The sequence below is a fragment of the Callithrix jacchus genome, chromosome 6 (assembly GCF_049354715.1).
Source record: "Callithrix jacchus isolate 240 chromosome 6, calJac240_pri, whole genome shotgun sequence".
Lineage (NCBI taxonomy): Eukaryota > Metazoa > Chordata > Mammalia > Primates > Cebidae > Callithrix > Callithrix jacchus.
In genome coordinates, this window is record NC_133507.1 from 12100330 (window position 1) to 12121470 (window position 21141).

The window sequence follows — 21141 nt, forward strand, 5'->3', positions numbered from 1 at the left end:
TTATCTTGATTAAAATGGTTCTATTCACAGGAGGGGAAGGGCTGTGCCATCATCCTGAAAAAGAAGGTGGGAAAGGCAAAAGGGGGAAAGAAGATACCACTTTCTCATGGAAAGGCAGGAGAAGAGAAGAAGTGAGCATGACAGAGAGGCATGTTGGAGAATGAGGGAGAGACAGAGCGAAGGAAATAAAAGAGAAAGGCTGGAGGCTCAGGAAAGGGCAGGGAAAGGAATTTAGCATTGCCTGAAGAGACATTCTGTCCATTTCTTCTCACTGAAAGGCAAGAGGGAGACATTATCAATCCCATTATGCAGACAGGGAAACTGCGTCCCAGTGTAAATTACCTTTCCCTAGTTCACTGGGATCATGTGTAGCCAAACCAAGATTCAGTCTTAAGTTAGCTGGACCTCAGACTCTACCCTTTCTATAAGAGAAACAACACCTGTGTTTCATTTTGGTGAATTCTCAGCAATACCTTTTAAAGTAAATAACAAATGTGCCCCTCCCTGACCTAGACTAGAGCCTACTTTGCTCTTTTGCCCTCAGGTCCCCCTAAGAAACACCACAAGCATTATATCTCCGCTAACCAAACCCAATCATCTGGTTTCCCAACACCAGGATTCATTTTTGCTTAGAGAGGGACGGTAAAGGCAAGAGAGAATGATGGTGGAAATAAAACTGTTGTAACTCGATGCTGCCCCTGGGATTTATTTACTGTTGATCATGGCTGGGGAACTCTTTGAACCTTACATATGTGTAGGGTTGTGAAGGTTGGTGTGCATATGCCAAAAGAGAGGGAGGACAGAAGGAAGCCTGATGAATAAAGAGGAGAATTCCAGAGAACGAGCACGATCTATGGGGTGAAGAGGGGATGCGGCATTGTAACAAAGGAATTGAAACTCCAGGAGAAATTTATAGTTATATGATCTGTACCCAGGGGGGAAGTATATATAAGAACACTTCTTTCCCACAAAAATGTATTAGGTGGTAATGGTTCCTTATGGTGCTGTGTTCTCTGACTGACCATGACACATTATGTTTTGATTGCGGTGGGAGAGAGACATGGAGGAGTGGGTTCTCTAAACTCAGTGCTCTCTGTGAAGTTATGCAGAGAGCTCCCTACACTAAGACACACATTTGAGGGGGCAAGTGGGGCCTGGAGTCCAACCTGAATTTCATCACCAAAGCTGTCGGACCTAAAGGAGGTTATTTTTGCCCTAAAGATGCACCTTTTTCTCATTTTCATAAGTGTGTACTGTGGTCTAGGTTCTGCCCTGCCTGCAGCTTAAGGAACCCAGAAGTGTCAGTAATATTATGTTTGAAGATAAAATTCGTTTTCCCTGTATTCTTTTGCTGTACTTGGTTCCCCTGCCGTATTTATTTTTTCTGTCTGCAGTTCACCAGTGGTCAGACTGCTGATTTATAAGGTTCAGGGAGAACCAATACTTTTTAAAGCACATGTCATAAAGGAACAATGAAATGCTCAAAATTTGGATAGACCCAGGAGAGAGAAGCAATTCCTAAAATAGTGCCTCACGCAGGTGCTTGTGCACTTATATATGTCTGCTTCATTTTCATCTTATAGATCATAATATTTTATGTGGAAAAATCATTTGATCAGCACAGGAGTTTTGGCTTGCTCTGTGGACCCCATTCCCAAGAGGTTGCCGTACTGGTGCAGAACTTAGTGGAGATACCCAGTTGACATAGCACACGACAGCACAGAACTCCTGGGCCCAAGTAATCCTCCCGCTTCCGCCTCCCAGGTAGCTGGGACTATAGGCATGTGCCACCGCACCCAGTGGCAAAATCATTTAAAAATCTGAGTTGTTCATTGCTAATTTGGAGAACACTTACATTGATCCCTTGTGTCTGAGGAAGATGCTACCAAACTGAAGAGATCTTCTTAAAGCTCTCTCTGCATCAGAGGGCTCTTACTTGCAATTATCCGTTGGACATAGATGCCAGGGAAAAATAATATGTCTAGTTACAATCTTAATTATTTGCAAAGTCAGCTTTCTCCTTTAATTTTCTTCCTCTCAAACAATTGTACAGTATTTTGACCCAAGTTCAGGGACTAATGTTTGCTGTAGAAAGCAGGCAGACAGTGTGCCATGGTGGCCGAGAGCCTAGAGGCCCAGACCATAGTGGTGCTAGAGTCACTATTTGGCTTCATGATTTTGGGCAAACCACTTACCTCCTGTGATTATTTAAATTAGGCAAAGGTTGCAGTGTCAGTCCAGTGGAGGTTTTTGCAACACTCATTTGCATATTAAAAACTCTGAGGAGTTCTACAATACGAAACCCTGTTTACGACTTTGAGAATATAAACTTGTTTTCTTTCAGGGCACAAATGTTGATATACAGTACAGAATATTCCAGACAGAGAGAGGAATGTCAAAGAAGGCCCAGAAAAGCAGAAACAAACAAACAAACTTGACATAGTAAGTTCTACTTAGCAAGAATCCGAAGTGGCATAAACCCTAAGCAGAGTAGGGAAGAAGTTTGGCCTCATGATGTAAACGTAGAGTTTTGAAAGCCACGTTATGAGCTGGACCCATCTCTAAAAACAGGCTTCACTTAGAAGCGGACGTAACCCTGAAAGAGAAGTCGTAAGGTCTAGGTACTAGTCCCTGTTCTATCCCAACTGTGGAGACTTAGGCAAACCATTTCCCCGTTTAAGCTTCAGCCTTCCCATCTGTAGTACAGGAATACTCTGTATGCCTTACACGGTTTTGCATGTCAGTTAAGTAGGAGCTTATGGAAATGTTCTGTAATCTATCCTGTACTCCATAAGCATAAAAGGTTAGCCCCACCCCCTAAAATCTTATGGACATAATTCTTTTTTTTTGGAGATGAAGTTTTGCTCTTGTTACCCAGGCTGGAGTGCAATGGCGCAATCTCGGCTCACTGCAACCTCCGCCTCCTGGATTCAGGCAATTCTCCTGCCTCAGCCTCCCGAGTAGCTGGGATTACAGGCACGCTCCACCTCCTGGATTCAGGCAATTCTCCTGCCTCAGCCTCCCGAGTAGCTGGGATTACAGGCACGCGCCACCATGCCCAGCTAATTTTTTGTATTTTTAGTAGAGAAGGGGTTTCACCATGTTGACCAGGATGGTCTCGGTCTCTTGACCTTGTGATCCACCCGCCTCGGCCTCCCAAAGTGCTGGGATTACAGGCTTGAGCCACCGCGCCCGGCCATGGACATAATTTTTGCAGGTTATTGTTTATATTATAGTTAAATATTGAAGAACAATGCATTGAGTTTTTAAAATTTCAGTTACTTTAATTTGCATTTCGTTGTTTCAAATGAAATCAAATGGATACTCTAAATAAGTAAATTGGTAAATGACACACTTGAACATTGGTTACTGCCAGAATCAACTGAAATTCATGATCTCTGGCTGATGGATTTCATAATCTTTTTTCTTAACAGATAGAGAGATTTGATTATCATCTAAAACACATAAGCTTACTCACCATAATCGATGTGAACATATTTACTGGGTTGTTTCAGCTCAAATAAAATGAAGTCAAACCTGAAGACTTTTTATGAGTTGATCACTACATATAAAAGTTCTATTGTGAGATTAAGGCTGAGGATGAAAACTTATATCAGAGCTAAGAAGACACAGAACTTGCACCTGAACAGAGAAAACTTTAAAAAAATCATTTAGAGACCTCAAGTTTTCTGCTGCAACTGGAGCAAGAAGATACTATTCTTCCAATGGGAACAAGAAACATCTGAGAAGTGACTGAAATGTTTTAGTGTATCTTACACGTAGACTGCCCCTTTTTGTTAAAAAAAAAAAACCGCTCACTACCTGTTAGACATGCCAAGTGCTACTCGTTAGATGTCCCGGCTTTAGAAACAGATTTGCAAGCCAGAGTGTTCCAACCCTGCAGTTGGATTGTGGATTTTTAACCTTCACAAGTTTGGCCTTTGAGCAGGATTTGAGAAAGGAAGAAAGAAAAGAAGTAAAGAATGAAGAAGAAAAGCAAAATAAATCAAAAGCAGCTTTCTTGGTAACACCGACATCTCCAAGGCCATGTGCAGAAGGACTGGGTCTCTAATGATATCAATTAGGCCCAACCCGCTGGGATATGAGAGATATATTGTATCCACCAAGTCTGCTAAAGTCCATATGTAAAAGGTCATTAACTGGGTACTGAACATTACAAATTATTGGCCAAGGGTGCCTCTCTACCCCCAATGCTTTGAACAGTTCTGAAATAAATTATAACCAGTAATGGTTTCATGTTGACAGGCTAATTCCACTTAAATTTTCCTTTCTAAATCAAGGAAAGTATTATTTTTTAAAAACATCAATGTGTGTTGAATGTAGATTCATACTGTCACGCAGGCACACACATGTACACACAAGCACAAAGAAAGGCAACCGTCTGCTTTTCCCAGCTCCACTTCCCAGTTGGGATGGGGGATAGGTGACTTCTCCACCAGAGTGAGGATTTCCCAAAACATTTTCTTCCTTGGCTGATCTCTTTGCATCTCTTTCAAGGCACGGTGGGTGTCTTCACAGCAGTGGGTGCATTTGTTGAAGCAGACACTGCAAACTACTTAATAAAGGCTTACAATTCCATATTGGTGTGGGATTATCTTGGCAGCCCTTCAGGGAGATGTCATCTCTCCCAGGGCTGTGTTTAGGATGCCGTGGCCACCTGAAGGCATTCTCACAGGCTGACAACTGGCGGCTCCTTCTTGCCACCCTTCCTCTGATGCTCGGCCTCACGCTGAAGCTGCAGAGATTTCCCAGTCCTTAGAGAGAAACTTTGCCAACTCAAGCAAACAAAACAGAATCCTGCTGCATAAATCAGTTTGAGTTGTGGTCCAACTGCATCTTCAGCATTTGGCAAAATGATGAATTATTCAAGAAGGGAGCTTCCTCTGATAAGATCACATCTTACTTTGGTACCCAAAAAAACTTTGCTCAGAAGCCTGATTTAAGGGGACCTTTTTTTCTGATTTCTGTATCTAATTTCTTGTGTGTTAGAAGGTCAGATAAAATGGATCTGAAACCTTTCTTAGCACTAATTTTAAAGTGACCACTTGAGTTTGTTCTCAAGTTTTGGTTTCTGTGTTGTTTTTCTTTTCCCCCCCAATTGTTCGTATTAGATACTTTGGAGTAATACAAATTTTGGGAGTGCATTTGAAGAGATTAACAAAAATGTGGTTTTTAAAAACAAACAAAAACAGAGTTCTACAAATGGAAAAACAAGAGGGGGAATCTTGACCAAAATATAGTCTCACCTTGTAGTACTATGCCACTATGAGTGTAGAATTTTGTTCACCATTCAATACGTTATTTTAAATTCACCAAGTAAGGCACCAGAGCAGCAACACTGTCATCATTGGGCCCTTGCTGTGGGTTATGTTATTCTTTCCCTCTCTGAGACACAGCAGGAACGACCAGTTCTTCCCATGTTGCATAGGACTTTTCCTTGTTTTAACACAAAAAGTTCCATGTTCTGGAAACCCCCTTGGTCCTGGGTTACCAGGAGGTGTGGTCAATTCAACTCCCGGACGAGTTTTCCTTGCCCCAGGGTGTGCAAAGTGAGCTCCCTTTCATGATTTTTCTGATAGACATCACTGTAACAGCATACGTTAATTAGAAGTTAAATTTTCCATGTGGATCAAAATTTGTACCAGTGAGATATACCAAGATCACAGAAGCATAAATCCTCTCAAAGACAGTGTTTCTCAGCATCAGAATACACAGCCTGTGAAGAGGCTGTTTAGCACCCTTTCTGTATAGTTCAGAGTGAAGAGCCTTTTCTGGGCAGGGAATTCAACATCCAGGGAATGCTCAGTGGCACCAATTTTCACTCACTAAACCCCAGTCCCAGAGGGAACATAGACTTTTCTCAGAATGACCAACATCTGCTTTAGGGACTCTTAAGAGAAAGAAGGCAGCTGCATATAAGACATAAGTGGTTTCAGTGGCTCTTTCGTTCTCCAATATCCAATCTCAGTGACCTTTATATATCTGAATTTATGATCAGGTCTTTAGCTATACCCTGAGTTAATTTCCCCTTATCTTGCTTTATTGTTGACTTGTCTGACCCAAACTTTCTATTTGTGCAGGAAAAAGACACAATCTTGGATTCACAGGGCCTGGCTTTGAGCTGGCTCAATTGTGTCCTCAGTCTAGCCCTTTGAATGAGACCTTGAACTGTTCATGACTTCCCTGTCCTCATCATTAACAGGCCCCATTAGATTGATGTCATTGGGCTGTGAGTGTTTAGTGCAAATGTCCATGAATCATGGACCACAGCCCCTGAGAAATAGCAAGTGCTCAAAATATATTCACTAAGACCAAATTCCCCTTGAGATTTCTTCCTGTCTGTCTACCTAGTTCTCTGACAACTCATTCTCTGACCCTTTGTTGACTTCTACTCTTCGTTAACCAAAATTCTAGTATGAGAACCTTAAGTTGAGGATTTCTGAAATGTTGAAGACAAAGAGATGGCTGTCAGTGTGTGTGATTGGAATACCGAGCTTCCAGCCTGTCCTGCTGAAGGTTTATTAATGGAGCACAGCCCCATACGTTTCCTTAGAGTCAGTGGAAAGAAGTGGTAAAGATAGTGACCTCTAGAGACGGGTTGTCTGTATTTGAATTTCAGCTCTGCAACTCCCTCACTGCATGCCTTGTCTAGGATTTAACCTCTGTGCCTCAGTTTTCTCATCTCCAAATGGTAGCAATGAGTGTAACTCACTCCTAGAGTTGTCATTTTAAATATGCTATGTAAATGCATTAATATGCATAAAATAATGACAAAGAGTAAGTGCTGAGATAGCTCAGTGGGTTCAGCTATTATGACTTCTTTTTTAAAATTTATTAATTTTACTTTAGGTGCATACTGTATCTGGCACTTCTCCCCATGTTATACCTCCCCACCCTCCCCCTACCCCCCATTTTCTCTCCCCCACCCCCGCAACTGTCCCCTGTGTGTGATGCTCCTCTTCCTGAGTCCACGTGTTCTTGTTGTTCAACACCCACCTATGAGTGAGAACATACGGTGCTTGGCTTTCTGTTCTTGGGTCAGTTTGCTGAGAATGATGGTATCCAGATCCATCCAAGTCCCTACAAAGGACACGAACTCATCATTTTTTATGGCTGCGTAGTATTCCATGGTGTATATGTACCACATTTTCTTTGTCCAGTCTATCATTGATGGGCATTTGGGTTGGTTCCAGGTCTTTGCTATTGTACACAGGGCTGCAGTGAACATACGTGTGCATGTTCTTTATAGAATGATTTATAGTTCTTTGGGTGTATACCCAATAGTGGGATTGCTGGGTCAAATGGAATTTCTATTTCTAGATCCTTGAGAAATTGCCACACTGTCTTCCACGATGGTTGAACTAATTTACACTCCCACCAAGTGTGTAAGAGTGTTCCTATTTCTCCACATCCTCTCCAGCATCTGCTGTCTTCCGATTTTTTAATAATCGCCATTCTAACTGGTGTGAGATGATATCTCTGGTTTTGATTTGCATTTCTCTAATGATCAGTGATGATGAGCATTTTTTCATATGTTTGTTGGCCTCATATATGTCCTCTTTTGAAAAGTGTCTATTCATATCCTTCACCCACTTTTGAATGGGGTTTTTTCTTGTATATCTGTTTTAATTCTTTGTAGATTCTGGGTATCAGCCCTTTGTCAGATGGGTAGATTGCAAAAATTTTTTCCCATTCTGTTGGTTGCTGATTCACTCTAATGATGGTTTCTTTTGCTGTACAGAAGCTATGAAGTTTAATTAGATCCCATTTGCCTATCCTGGCTTTTACTGCCATTGCTTTTGGTGTTTTAGTCATGATGTCCTTCCCTATGCCTATGTCCTGGATGGTGTTGCCTAGATTTTCTTCCAGTGATTTTATGTTGTTAGGTTTTATGTTTAAATATTTGATCCATCTGGAGTTATTTTAGTGTAAGGTGACAGGAAGGGGTCCAGTTTCTGCTTTTTGCACATTGCTAGCCAGTTTTCCCAATACCATTTATTAAACATGGAGTCCTTTCCCCATTGCTTGATTTTGCTTGGTTTGTCAAAGATAAGATGGTTGTAGATGTGTGGTGTTTCTTTTGGGGTCTCTGTTCTGTTCCATGGGTCTGTATCTCTGTTTTGATCACTGTGGCCTTGTATTATAGTTTGAAGTCTGGCAGCATGATGCCTCCAGCTTTGTTCTTTTTGGTTAGGATTGTCTTGGCTTTGCGGGGTCTCTTGTGATTCCATATGAAGTTTAAAGTGGTTTTTTCTAGTTCTGTGAAGAAGGTCATTGGTAGCTTGATGGGGATAGCATTGAATCTGTAAATTACTTTGGGCAATATGGCCATTTTCATGATATTAATTCTTCCTAACCATGAGCATGGAATATTTATCTGTTTGTGTCCTCTCTTATTTCATTGAGCAGTGGTTTGTAGTTCTTCTTGAAGAGGTCCTTTACATCCTTTGTTAGTTGTATTCCTAGGTATTTTATTCTCTTTGTAGCAATTGTGAATGGGTGTTTGCTCTTGATTTGGCTCTCTGTTATTGGTGTATAGGAATGCTTGTGATTTTTGCACATTGATTTTGTATCCTGAGACTTTGCTGAAGTTGCTTATCAGTTTGAGAAGATTTTGGGCTGAGATGATGGGGTCTTCTAGATATACAATCATGTAATCTGCAAATAGAGACAGTTTGACTTCCTCCGTTCTTAATTGAATACCCTTTATTTCTTTTTCTTGCCTGATTGATCTGGCTAGAACTTCCAATACTATGTTGAATAGGAGTGGTGAGAGAGGGCATCCTTGTCTAGTGCCTGATTTCAGAGGGAATTCTTCCAGCTTTTGCCGATTCAGTATGATATTGACTTTAGGTTTGTCATATATATAGCTTTTATTTTATGATATTTCCATCAATACCTAGTTTATTAAGAGATTTTAGCACAAAGGGCTGTTGAATTTTATCGAAGGCCTTCTCTGCATCTATTGAGATAATCATGTGGCTTTTGTCTTTGGTTCCGTTTATGTGATGGATTACATTTATGGATTTGCGTATGTTGAACCAGCCTTGCCTCCCTGGGATGAAGCCTACTCGTTCATGATGGATAACCTTCTTGATGTGCTGTTGCAATCTGATTGCCAGTATTTTATTGAAGTTTTTGAGTCAATGTTCATCATGGATATTGGCCTGAAGTTTTCTTTTTCAGTTGAGTCTCTGCCTGGTTTTGGTATCAGGATGATGTTGGTCTCATAAAATGAGTTAGGGAGGATTCCCTCCTTTTGTATTGTTTGGTACAGTTTCAGAAGGAATGGAACCAGCTCCTCTTTGTATGGTAGAATTCAGCTGTGAACCCATCTGGACCTGGACTTTTTTTGGTTGGTAGGCTATTGATTGCTGCCTCTACTTCAACCCTTGTTATTGGTCTATTCAGGGTTTCCGCTTCCTCCTGGTTTAGTTTTGTACTCTACAAGTGTCTAGGAATTTATACATTTCTTCCTGGTTTACTGGTTTATGTGAGTAGAGCTGTTTGTAGTAATCTCTCATGGTAGCTTGTATTTCTGTGGGATCAGTGGTGATAACTGCTTTATCATTTTTTATTGCATCCATTTGGTTCTTCTCCCTTTTCTTTTTTATTAATCTGGCTAGTGGTCTATTTTGTTGATCTTTTCAAAAAACCAGCTCCTGTATTTATTGATTTTTTGAAGGGTTTTTTTTTTGTGTGTGTGTCTCTATCTCCTTCAGTTCTGCTCTGATCTTAGTTATCTCTTGTCTTCTGCTAGCTTTTGAGTTTTTTTTATCTTGCTCCTCTAGTTCTTTCAATTTTGATGATAGGGTGTCGATTTTAGATCTTTCCTCTCTTCTCTGGTGGGCATTTATTGCTATACATTTCCCTCTCGATACTGCTTTAAAGGTGTCCCAGAGATTCTGGTAAGTTGTGTCTTCATTCTGGTTGGTTTCAAAGAACATCTTTTTTTCTGCCTTCATTTCATTGTTTATCCAGTCAACATTCAGAAGCAAGTTGTTCAGTTTCCAAATGGCTGTGCAGGTTTGAGTGTGTTTCTTGATCCTGAGTTCTAGTCTGATTGCACCGTGGTCTGATAGACTGTTTGTTATGATTTCTGTTCTTTTGCATTTGCTGAGGAGTGATTTGCTTCCAATGATGTGGTTAATTTTAGAGTAAGTGCAATGTGATGCTGAGAAAAATGTATATTCTGTGGATTTGGGGTGGAGTGTTCTATATATGTCTATCAGATCCGCTTGGTCCAGCTCTGGATTCAAGTCCTCGATATCCTTGTTAATTTTCTGTCTCATCAATCTAATATTGACAGTGGAGTATTGAAGTCTCCCACTATTATTGTGTGGGAGTCTAAATCTCATTTTAGGTCATTAAGAACTTGCTTTATGTATCTGGGTGCTCCTGTGTTGGGGGCGTATATATTTAGGATAGTTAGCTCTCCCTGCTGGTTGATCCTTTTACCATTATGTAATGTCCTTCTTTGTCTCTTTTGATCTTTGTTGGTTTGAAGTCCATTTTATCAGAGACTAGGATTGCAATCCCTGCTGTTTTTTGTTCTCCATTTGCTTGTTTAATCTTCTTCCAAATCTTTATTTTGAGTCTATGTGTGTCTTTGTGTGTGAGATGGATTTCTTGAATACAGCACACTGATGGGCTCTGACTTTTTATCCAGTTTGCCAGTCTGTGTCTTTTGATTGGGGCGTTTAGGCCATTTACATTCAATGTTAATATTGTTATGTGTGAATTTGATCCTGCATTTTGTTACTGGCTGGTTTTCTTTCTCATTAGTTGACTCATTTTCTTCATTGCATTTTTGGTCTTTGCCCCCTCACTCACTGGTTTGCTTTTGCAGTGACTGGTACTTGTTCCTTTCCATGCTTAGTGTTTCTTTCAGGAGCTCTGGTAGGGCAGATCTGGTGGTGACAAAAATCTCTCAATAATTGCTTGTCCATAAAGGATTTTATTTCTCCTTCACTTATGAAGCTTAGTTTGACTGGATATGAGATTCTGGGTTGAAAGTTCTTTTCTTTAAAGATGTGGAATATTGGCCCCCACTCTCTTCTGGCTTGTAGAGTTTCTGCCAAGAGATCTGCCCTGAGTTTGATGGGCTTCCCTCTGTGGGTGACCTGACCTTTCTCTCTGGCTGCCCTTAGCATTTTTTCCTTCATTTCAACGCTGGTGAATCTGACAATTATATGCCTTGGGGTTGCTCTTCTTGAGGAATATCTTTGTGGAGTTCTCTGTATTTCCTGAATTTGAAATTTGGGCTGCCTTGCTAGGCTTGGGAAGTTCTCCTGTGTAATATCCTGGAGTGTGTTTTCCAGCTTGGATTCATTCTCCCCATCATATTCAGGTACACCAATCAAGCATAGATTAGGTTTTTTCACATAATCCCATATTTCTTGGAGGCTTTGTTCATATCTTTTCACTCTTTTTATTTCATTGAGTTGATCTTCAATCTCTGATACCCTTTCTTCTGCTTGATCGATTTGACTATTAAAACTTGTGTTTGCTTCATATAGTTGTCGTGCTGTGTTCTTCAACTCCATCAAGTCGTTTATGTTCTTCTCTAAGCTGGTTATTCTAGTTAGCATTTCGTCTAACCTTTTTTCAAGGTTTTGGTTTCTTTGCATCAAGTTAGAATGTGTTCCTTTAGCTCTGAAAAGCTTGTTATTATCCACCTTCTCGATCCTGTTTCCATTAATTCTTCGCACTCCTTCTAGGTCAAGTTGTGATCCCTTGAAAGAGAAGAGCTGTTCTAGTCTTTGGTGGTTTTACCTTTTTTGTGCTGGTTTTTTTTCCCATCTTTGTGGATTTACCTGGCTGTGGAGTCAGAGAGCAGCTTGATGAGGTTGCTTGTCTGCCTGTTGGGTTGCTACTAAGTTTCTAGGGACTCATTCAGATTACTAGGGAAGCTTCCTGTGTCTTTTTTGTTTATGCTGGGAGATTAGGCCCACCTCTTCCACTGACATTTAGGTGCTGCTGGGTTGTCAAGAATGCCATCCTGTTGCTACGTAGGCTTCCTGTGTTTTTTGTTAAAACATGTAGCCCAGTCCCACCCCTCTAGTGGTGGGTTGTGCCCTTCCTCCAGTGGGCTGGATCATTTCATCTCAGACTGTGGCACTTGTAAGATTTATTGCCAAGGTAAAATGAGGAAACTGAGGCAAGTATAAGAAAGTGAAAAGCTAATTTATTCAGCTCCCAGGCAAGGTTCTGTGGTCCAGGGTGGGGCCAGAGAAGTCATGCCTGGCTGTTTAGGGCATGGGGTTCTAAGGGGAGGGCAGGCAACTGATTGGCTATTGGGAAAACAAAGGGAAGGTATTTCTATTTGCTGTTGAGGAACAGGAAGTACATGGAGCTGGTTGCTATTTGTAGGTGGGCGGGACCTTGGGTAAGTGGGCCTTGATTGACTACTGGGGAAACAAAGAGAAGGCATTTCTATTGGCTGTTGAGGAGCAGGAAGTATATGGAGTTAAAGTAGGAAGTACATGAAACTAGCTGCCATTGGTAGGCGGCCAAGACCTTGGGTATGCGGGCCTGCCAGGGGTATATGGGGCAGGCTGTTGCCAGGCAGGGTATGGTGGGGCTTCTTTAAAATTTTTTCTGCAGGGTTTTTTTAACAGTGGGCTGGAGGTTGGATGCATAATTTAGTGCTGAGTGTGGGCTTGGGTATGGTATGCAGAGGCAGGTGTGGGGGAAGCCACGTGGCAAAGCCAGAAAATGAGCTCAGGTGATGACGCAGTTATCAGGCGTGGAGAGTGATGAATGTGTCCCTTTGACTCCCAGAAAGGCAACCGGCCTTACAGCATTGGCTAAGCAACCCACCAGAGTCAGAGCTTCAGCCCTCTGGGGTTTGTGGGGGTGGTTAGGGACTCGCCCAGCCGCACCTGGCAGTCTCCCCCTTCGAGCTTTCTCTTCGGTCATGGGGTAGGGGTGGCCCATCTGCTCCTGCTTACAGCTTCCTCTCTGGGCAGGGGGAGGGGGTGATAGCTCAGTCTGCAGACTCTTACTCAACTCCACACTTATAATTCCCCATGCTTGACTGGCAAAGATCCCCTTTTCTGTGTATTTCCAAGGCTTTGGGGGAAGTGCTGTATCTGGACTGGAGCACCAGAGGTAGAGCCTCCAACTCACCAGTCAGATGCACTTTCTGGGTGAAGCAGCACCCCTCCCTCCCTCGGTCTGCCCTAAGTGGGTTTTGCTCACCCTTGGACCAAACCCATTGAAATGCACCTGGTACCTCAGTTGGTGCTAGGAGATCTCTGGGTTTCTGTCTCTCTCTCGCTGGGTGTTGTGCACTGGAGTTGTGCCTAATCTGCCATCTTGGATCCTCCTCATATTATGACTTCTTGAACCTCATGTTACCACTCATTTTTCCATCTGGCTCTGCCTGTAGCATCCAGATACCAACAACAATGCTCCGTAACCATCTTTCCTAGAGCATTCAAGCACTCATCTTTTATAGGATGTCACAATGAATTACTTGTGATTGGAACTCATTAAAATATAATATGCTTGGATTTTTTTTTGACTGTGTACTTAAGCTGAGCTCTGAATTTCTCTATCATTTAAAAACCTGGTAAATGGAATAATTTACATTTGCAGCTTATATACTCAGCTGCTTTGATTTACTTTCACTTTTGACTTTGGCTATTCTGTAATGGGAAGTCTTCTGTTTGAGAATGTATATTTTTATTGTTATGAAGTTTTTGTAGTTTTGTGGTTATTGTAATTACCGGGTGACCCCCTAGCTTACTTTAAATGAACTCTTTACAGGTAGGTACTTAAAATGGAGATACTATTTGTGTTTCAGGGATTAACTCTATTGGGAATTTAAGAACATGTAGAGAATACTAAAGTTAGTGAGTGTCCTAGTCCTTCCTTGCTGTCCATGTACATACTTTTAAAGTATCAGTCCTCAAGACAGAATAATATGCAATTTCTTTAGCCTTAGATTATTTGTAGTGCTTCCTTGTACCCTGATTACAGTCATGCCTAGCATTGAATTTCTTTTCTTTTTCTACTATTTGCAGTGTAGGATTAGGGAACATTTCTCATCCTTCTTGTCTGTCATATGTGTCTGCTAATGTTAGAGGTGCAGAGCATGTATGGGTGAGCCAGGATGCAGGGCACTCCTTGATAAACTGAGGCATTTATGCATGCAGTAGGGAAGGTCTCTCATACTAGATCTATGGATAAGTGGCCACACAAGGCCAACATGCTGATCTATTTGTACACTTGACAAATCAGGGTGCCCAGATATTTGGTTCAACAGTATTCTAGGGGGTCACCAGGTGTCTATGATAGTGTTTGCCCATTCAAATGTTAATCTCATGTAGAGACTGAGTAAAGCAGATTTCTCTCCCCCATCTATTGAATAGACTTATGAAATACAATTTTAACAGAGCATGTATTTTATGTCACTTATGTATTATTTGAGATAAAATTGGAAATGTAGTATCATTAAAGATTAACATCTTGTTTGAGAGACCACAGTTAAGGAGGAGAAACCAGTTTATTCCTAAAATGTGTTATTTCCTGTTACAGCAGTTTTTGTTGCTATTTATGCCTATTAAAAATATAAAAACAGAAACAAAACTCCTAGTTAGCTCACATAAAAAGGTCTTCTGCCTTGAAACTCAGATAAAAACTGCAATTTATACCATTGGCTCTTCTAGGTCTCCAGCCTGCTGAATACAGATCTTGGACTTCTCAGCCTCCACAATCAGGTAAGTCAATTCCTTAAAGTAGAGACAGATATAACTAGATCTTCATGGTTTTCTCTGGAGAGCCCAAAGTAATGCAGTCACCCTATTTTGTCCCTTTACCTTTCTTCACTCTCCATCAGCTTAGTTTCAGTGAGCTGCCTTGTGCTCTAAGTCCATTTATCCACACCTAGGAGTCCCATTCAGAAACTGTGGAATTGGCTCAAATTCAGTGTAAGCCGCACTGATGTCTTCACATGCTTTCTCAATATGTCCCCTATTGTCTCAAAAAATGCAGATAAACAAATTGTTACAGAAATAAAAAGCATAGTGAAAGCAGCAAGAAATAGAATAGATAATGTTACCAATATATCCATCAAGTTGGAAGACAGGTCTGAGAGAAACAAAAAAAAGAAAATAATAAAAATGATTAGAGAGAATATAGATGCAGAGATTAATAATTGGTGTACTTACTAAAGAAGCAGAACCAATGGCAAGACAAATACACCCAATCAAAAAAACTGACCATGTAGCAAAAGATAATCAGTGGAACAGAAAATACAGGGAAAGGGTTTTCACGTAAGGTAATTAAAACCAAATATATACTTTTAATTAATATATTTTTGTACTATTGAAAATTTTAACAGAGCTGAACGCAGTGGTTCACACCTGTATTCCCAGCTACTCAGGTGTCCCGACCTGCGGGACGAGCAACAGACACCCTAGGGAGGGAGTGGGGATTAAAATAGAGAGACAGGAGACGCGGAGAATGGAGACAAGTCAAGAATCTGATCAAGTCTCGTTTATTAGCTACAAGGCGGTTGCTTATAAACAAGTAAGGGCGGGAAGTTCTGAGGGCTGAGGTCAGAGAGCAACCAGGGAGACGAGGCCTCGTGACTAATGTGAAACTTAAATAAGGGAAGTCCACAAGATGGAGGTTTAGATAAGAGGAACAAAAGCTTAAGCAACATAGTTACAAGATGGCTACTGCTCCCCACAGGTACCCCTTTTTTAAATTTTTGTGTGGCCGATTGCCTGTGGGGACCATGCCTGTCTTAGGTCAAGAGATATACCTGCAGTGATGCTTTTTACCCTTACCCGTCATAGGGTGAGCGGGATTCATATGTTACTGCTAGGCTCTCAGGTTGCCCGTCATTGGCTAACTGGTCCAGCTCATCAGGCAATGTCAGAAACGGTTGGTGGTGCTTATCAAGCTTCCACTGTAGCCATTTCCAGCTTATGATAATGGACCTGCAGGGGCTGCATTTTTATGGAGTCAATCTGTTGTTTGACAAACAGTGAGGAGTAGGAGGAAAACGACAAAAGGGCCGAGGAGGGGGAGGATATAGGGGAGGAACCCATTCAACCCTCCCCACAATGGATTATCGAAGAGTGCTTTTCTTCTTTTTGCCAGGTCTTCTTACAGGGCTTTTATCTTATCTCTGACAACATCAGAACGGTTAGCATAAAAGCAGCATTTTTCATCTAATGCAAGGCACAGTCCTCCTTTCTGGGCGGTGAGCAGATGTAGGCCTCGTCGGTTTTGCAGGACTACTTCGGCTAGGGAGTCAAGTTGATCTTACATCATATTGTGATCCGAATCCGCTGTCGGTCTTAGGTATGAGAGCGATTATCAGGGATATCAATATTAAGGTCCGCATGTTTCTGAAAGATTGAAAGAGGGGGAACAGGGAATAATCCTCAGGGTTTAACACGTTCCCTGGGAGGGGTTATTATCCTCACATCCTGATGTTCCTTTACTGTCTACTTGTTTCACTAATCTCTCTGGTAGCCATCTGGCTGAATCTGCTTCTTTTGCATATACACAGACTGATCCTCTACCCCAAATCAGTACGGGGTTGGGTCCATGCCAGGAGCCAGTCATAGGATCTTTCCACATCACTGATGCCAATTTTGTTTGAGTTTCTGATTGCCAATGGCGTTCTGCAGCGGGGTGTCCATTTTTGTCCAAAGTTAAAAAATTGAGTATAAATAGTGAATGTGCCATGAGTTTTCTGGGGGACCCCTTAATGGGGTACCATTCCCCCTTTTTTATTTTTTCAAAGGTAATTTTTAAAGTGAGATGGGGTCTCTCAACTATCCCTTGGCCTTGAGGATTATAGGGGATGCCAGTTATATGTTGTATGTTTAATTGAGAGCAGAACCGGGCAAAGGCTGTGCTGGTATACCCTGGTCCATTATCGGTTTTAATTTTTTGTGGACAGCCAAGGGTGGCAAAAGCAGACAGTAAGTGCCCGATGACGTGTTTGGTGGCTTCTCCAGTTTGGAGTGTGGCAAACACATATCCACGGTAGGTATCAATGCATACATGAACATATTTGAGATTGCCAAATTCTGAAACATGAGTTACATCCATCTGCCAGTGTGCATTAGGGACTAGGCCCCTAGGGTTAACTCCCAAATGGGGTACGGGTAAGTGAGTGGCACATTGTGTGCATTCCTTAACTATTTGTCTAGCTTGTTCCCTGGTAATATGATGTAATAATCTAAGGGAGTGAGCATTAAGGTGGTGTAGGTTGTGTGTGTGTTGAGCTTGAGATAGTGGGTCTTTAGCTTTTGTGGCATATGTATGAAAAACGCAGGTGGCTAGGTCGGCTTGTTGATTGCCTTGTGACAGTGGTCCAGGCAATCCTGAGTGGGCCCGCAGGTGTCCAATAAAAAAAGGATGAGTTCTGCTGATGATGAACTGTTGTAATTGTTTGAATAATTTTGCAGCTGAAGAGGTATGTTTGATGATGTGAGCTGTCTCTAAATTAGGTATGGATTGAGCAATGTATGCACTATCGGTGTAAATGTTTAAGGGTTGATTAGGGAAAGCAGAGAATACTGCTATAACTGCTTGCAGCTCAGTAAGCTGAGCCGAGGATGATTGAGTTTGAAACTGCACGGTATGGCTTTGACTAACATAGGCAGCTATACCTGTGGATGAACCATCGGTGAACACTACGAGTCCAGTGGAAATGGGCTCAGATTTTGTGACTTTTGGAAAGATAAATTCATGTCTATTGGCAAAAGCAATCAACTTATGAGGGGGATAGTGGTTGTCTAATTGTCCTGAAAAGGAAGCCAATGCTATAGGCCAAGCCTCAGTAGTTTGCATGAGCCACTGAACTTGTTCGGCCTTGGATAATTAGATTAGCTACCATAACGTAATATGGTTCAAGGACTCTTTTTGGCGTGTTAGGGAGGTGTACCCACATGAGTGGAGCGGTTTGCCAAAATACAGCAGTAGGAGATAATGAGGTTTGACAAATAATAAATTGGAGCGGCTTGCTAGAATCTACAAAAGTGATGGTCTGATGATTGATGGCATGTTCCACAGTTGAATAGCATGTATGCCCTGAGAGGTTAAGTCGCGAGGTGATGTGGGGTTTGGGTCTCCATTTAGAATATCATATAGCGGTTTGAGATCTGCCCTGCATAGTTTCAAATGAGGTAGTAGCCAATTAATATCTCCTAATAACTTCTGAAAGTCATTGAGTGTCTTCAGTTTATCTAACCTGAGTTGTACCTTTTGCGTAGTAATTTGGCTTCCTTTTAGTTGGAAGCCTAAGTACGTATAGGGGTCTGTGAGTTGCACCTTTTCAGGAGCTATTAGCAGACCATGTTGAGTAAGAGATGTTTGTAAGGCTTTAAAACAAGACAAAACATCCTGTCCAACTTTTCCTGCTAAAAGAATATCATCCATATAATGGATAATATAGATCTCTTTCCAGGTGTCTCTAATAGGTTGAATAGCTAGGCAACAAAAGACTGGCATAAGGTTGGACTATTAGCCATGCCTTTAGGTAACACTTTCCAGTGATATCTTTTCATAGGTTCCTTAAAATTGGTAGAAGGCACACTGAAAGCAAAACGTTTTTGATCATCTGGATGTAATGGAATAGTCCTTTAAATCAATAACAATTTTATAGTAGTTTAGGGGTATGGCGACAGGAGAAGGTAGCCCAGTTTGTAAGGCCCCCATGAGGACCATGGATTTGTTGACTTCTCTAAGATCCTGTAGCAAGCGCCATTTTCCTGACTTTTTTCTAATAATGATGATTGGTGTATTCCAAGGAGAATTACTAGGTTCTATATGCCCCACCCGTAACTGTTCCTGTACCAGTTGTTGTGCGGCAGCTAATTTTTCTGAAGAGAGGGGCCATTGGTCAACCCATACGGGGTTGTCTGATAACCAAGTAATTTTGTCTGCGTGGGCTACAGGACAGACCGCGGCTCCTACTGAAAATGTCCTACTCCTTTCTTGTCTGTTTTTGGTTTAGATTCGATAGGGTTTAAAATTCCAGTTTGGGTTTTCCAGTGCCAGGCACATACCCGTGTTTAAGCATCTGGGCAGTAATGATCTCATTAGGACTACCTATGACCATACCTATCTGAGCCAGCAAATCCCTTCCCCAAAGGTTGAAGGGTAGGCCTGCAACAATATAAGGTTGGATTTGACCTTGATTTCCCTTTTTATCCTCCCATTTTAACATTTTTGTACTTTTCTCGGGATTTTTGCTCTGACCAATACTGGTGAGATGAGTAATAGTAGCACTTACTGGCCATGTGGCAGGCCACTGGGTTTTGTTAATTATAGTCACATCTGCTCCAGTATCTACTAGTCCGGTAAATTCCTTTCCATCTAGCCATAATCTCATCATGGGCTTGTCAGAAGGTACCACTTCTGCCCAATAGACGTCAGAGGAACCGAAGCCTAAGTTACCTCTGTCCTTTTTTATAACTCTATTATGGGTTTTATGGAGAAGTAAGAGCTGTGCAAATCTTTGTCCAGGGGAGATAGTACTTAAAACTTTAGGGGAGGTTACCATGACTTTGATTTCTCCTGTGTAATCATTATCTATTAAGTAGACATTGTAGGGTAAGGCCACCTCGTCCTAGAGTAAGTCCAAAAGAACCCTTAGGCAGGGGCCTCAAGACACCTGTGGGCAATGCTTGAACCCCCATTTCAGGTGTTAATACTGTGTGGGAGGTGGAACAGAGGTCCAATCCTGCACTTCCTGTTGTGGCTCGACAGAGGTTTGAAACGGATTGTTGGTTGGAGGAACAAAACTGACTGCCCCATAGATTTGTTTTTGCTTGGGGGCCTGGGGCTGGCCCCTCATTCTGTTTCCCTGATGTGGAGAAAGTGGTTGCCCTTGGGCATCCCTTTTGGATTTACATTCATTGGCCCAATGCTTCCCTCTCTTGCATCGTGGACATAAGCCAGGGACTTTTGTATTAAGGGAGGGTTTTTTATCGGCATTACAATCTTTATCATAGTGACCAGGGGCGCCACATTGAAAGCACCTATTTTTTGACTTATTAGATAAGAACTGTTTCACAGTATAGCCCTGTAGGGCTGCAGCCATAGCTAACCCCTGTTGATAGGCAGAGCCTATGTCTGAGCACAGGCGTATATACCCTGAGAGGTCTGTTTTCCTTTTATAAGGGCGGTTAGCCGCGTGGCAGGCAGCATTAGCATTTTCAAATGCGAGTTGTTTAACAAAATCTGTACCTGCATCTGCATTACCAAAAATTCTGCCTGCGATGTACAAATTCTAAAAAGCTTCATCTGGCCCTTGTTTTATGCTAGTAAGGGAGGCACTAACATCCCCCTTTGCAGGCAGCTTTCGCCAGGCCTTTGTTCCCGCAGTTTGAATTTGGGCGTACAGACCTGCATCATATCGCATTTGTGCGTCGCTGGTAGCGTAATTTCCTTGACCAGCTAGCATGTCAAAATTCCAATTATCATTAGCCTGTGCATTGCGGTGGGCAGTTTCCTTGCAACATTCATAAAACTCAGATTTCCACAACAAATAATCACCCCCTGAAAGGGTGGCTCGGGCCAAGGTCTGCCAATCTCCTGGGGTAAGCCAATTTTCGGCCACTGATTCTAAAATCGCAGTGGTGTATGGAGCAGTAGCGCCGTATTGTGCCACTGCAGTTTTTAGTTCTTTATTATAAAATCGAAACCGGCATGATGCCTCCAAGCTGTCCCCTGGTGGTCGGTGGTTTCTGTCACCGGGTACGCGCTTGGATCATCTAAATCTAATAAGGTGTTAAGCTGAGGAGGTTGTCTTAATGCCGCTCCCCTACGGGGAGGTATGACATTTTGGGTAACTTGAGTTTTAGCCTCATTCTTTATTTTACCTATTTTTATTTTTTCAAGCTGTTCTATGAGTTCTTGATGCTCAGTTTCAAGCCTAACCTGTTCTTTTAGGTACTCCATTTTTTCTAGTAACCTTTTTCGGGGATCAATAACGGGGCATGCCATTGGGGGTGCTGAGGGCCCCGCCTTGTAAGGCGGAGGTCGCCACCTATGGGGGAACCAATCTGAGTTTTTTACAACGGTCCACCTCTTCTTCTAAGTCATCCCAATCTATTCCTTCCTCAATGCCTTCATCTTCAGAAT

General features: G+C 41.9%; 1 protein-coding gene and 1 long non-coding RNA gene across 28 annotated transcripts in view; one reads left to right on the plus strand and one right to left on the minus strand.

The window, feature by feature from the left end:
* Nucleotides 1-21141, plus strand: part of LOC118154464 (uncharacterized) — a 924399-nt gene that overhangs the window by 894032 nt on the left and 9226 nt on the right. For all 9 annotated transcript variants that reach the window (XR_013536616.1, XR_013536615.1, XR_013536618.1 and 6 more), the window contains one exon: nucleotides 14697-14747. This is a non-coding gene — a long non-coding RNA (uncharacterized LOC118154464). The remainder of the gene's footprint in view (nucleotides 1-14696; nucleotides 14748-21141) is intronic.
* The window catches only part of LOC128932316 (uncharacterized), a 455935-nt gene continuing 450306 nt past the window's right edge, over nucleotides 15513-21141 (minus strand). For all 19 annotated transcript variants that reach the window (XR_013536601.1, XR_013536602.1, XR_013536600.1 and 16 more), the window contains one exon: nucleotides 15513-16388. The gene's annotated coding sequence lies outside the window, so the exon portion shown is untranslated. The remainder of the gene's footprint in view (nucleotides 16389-21141) is intronic.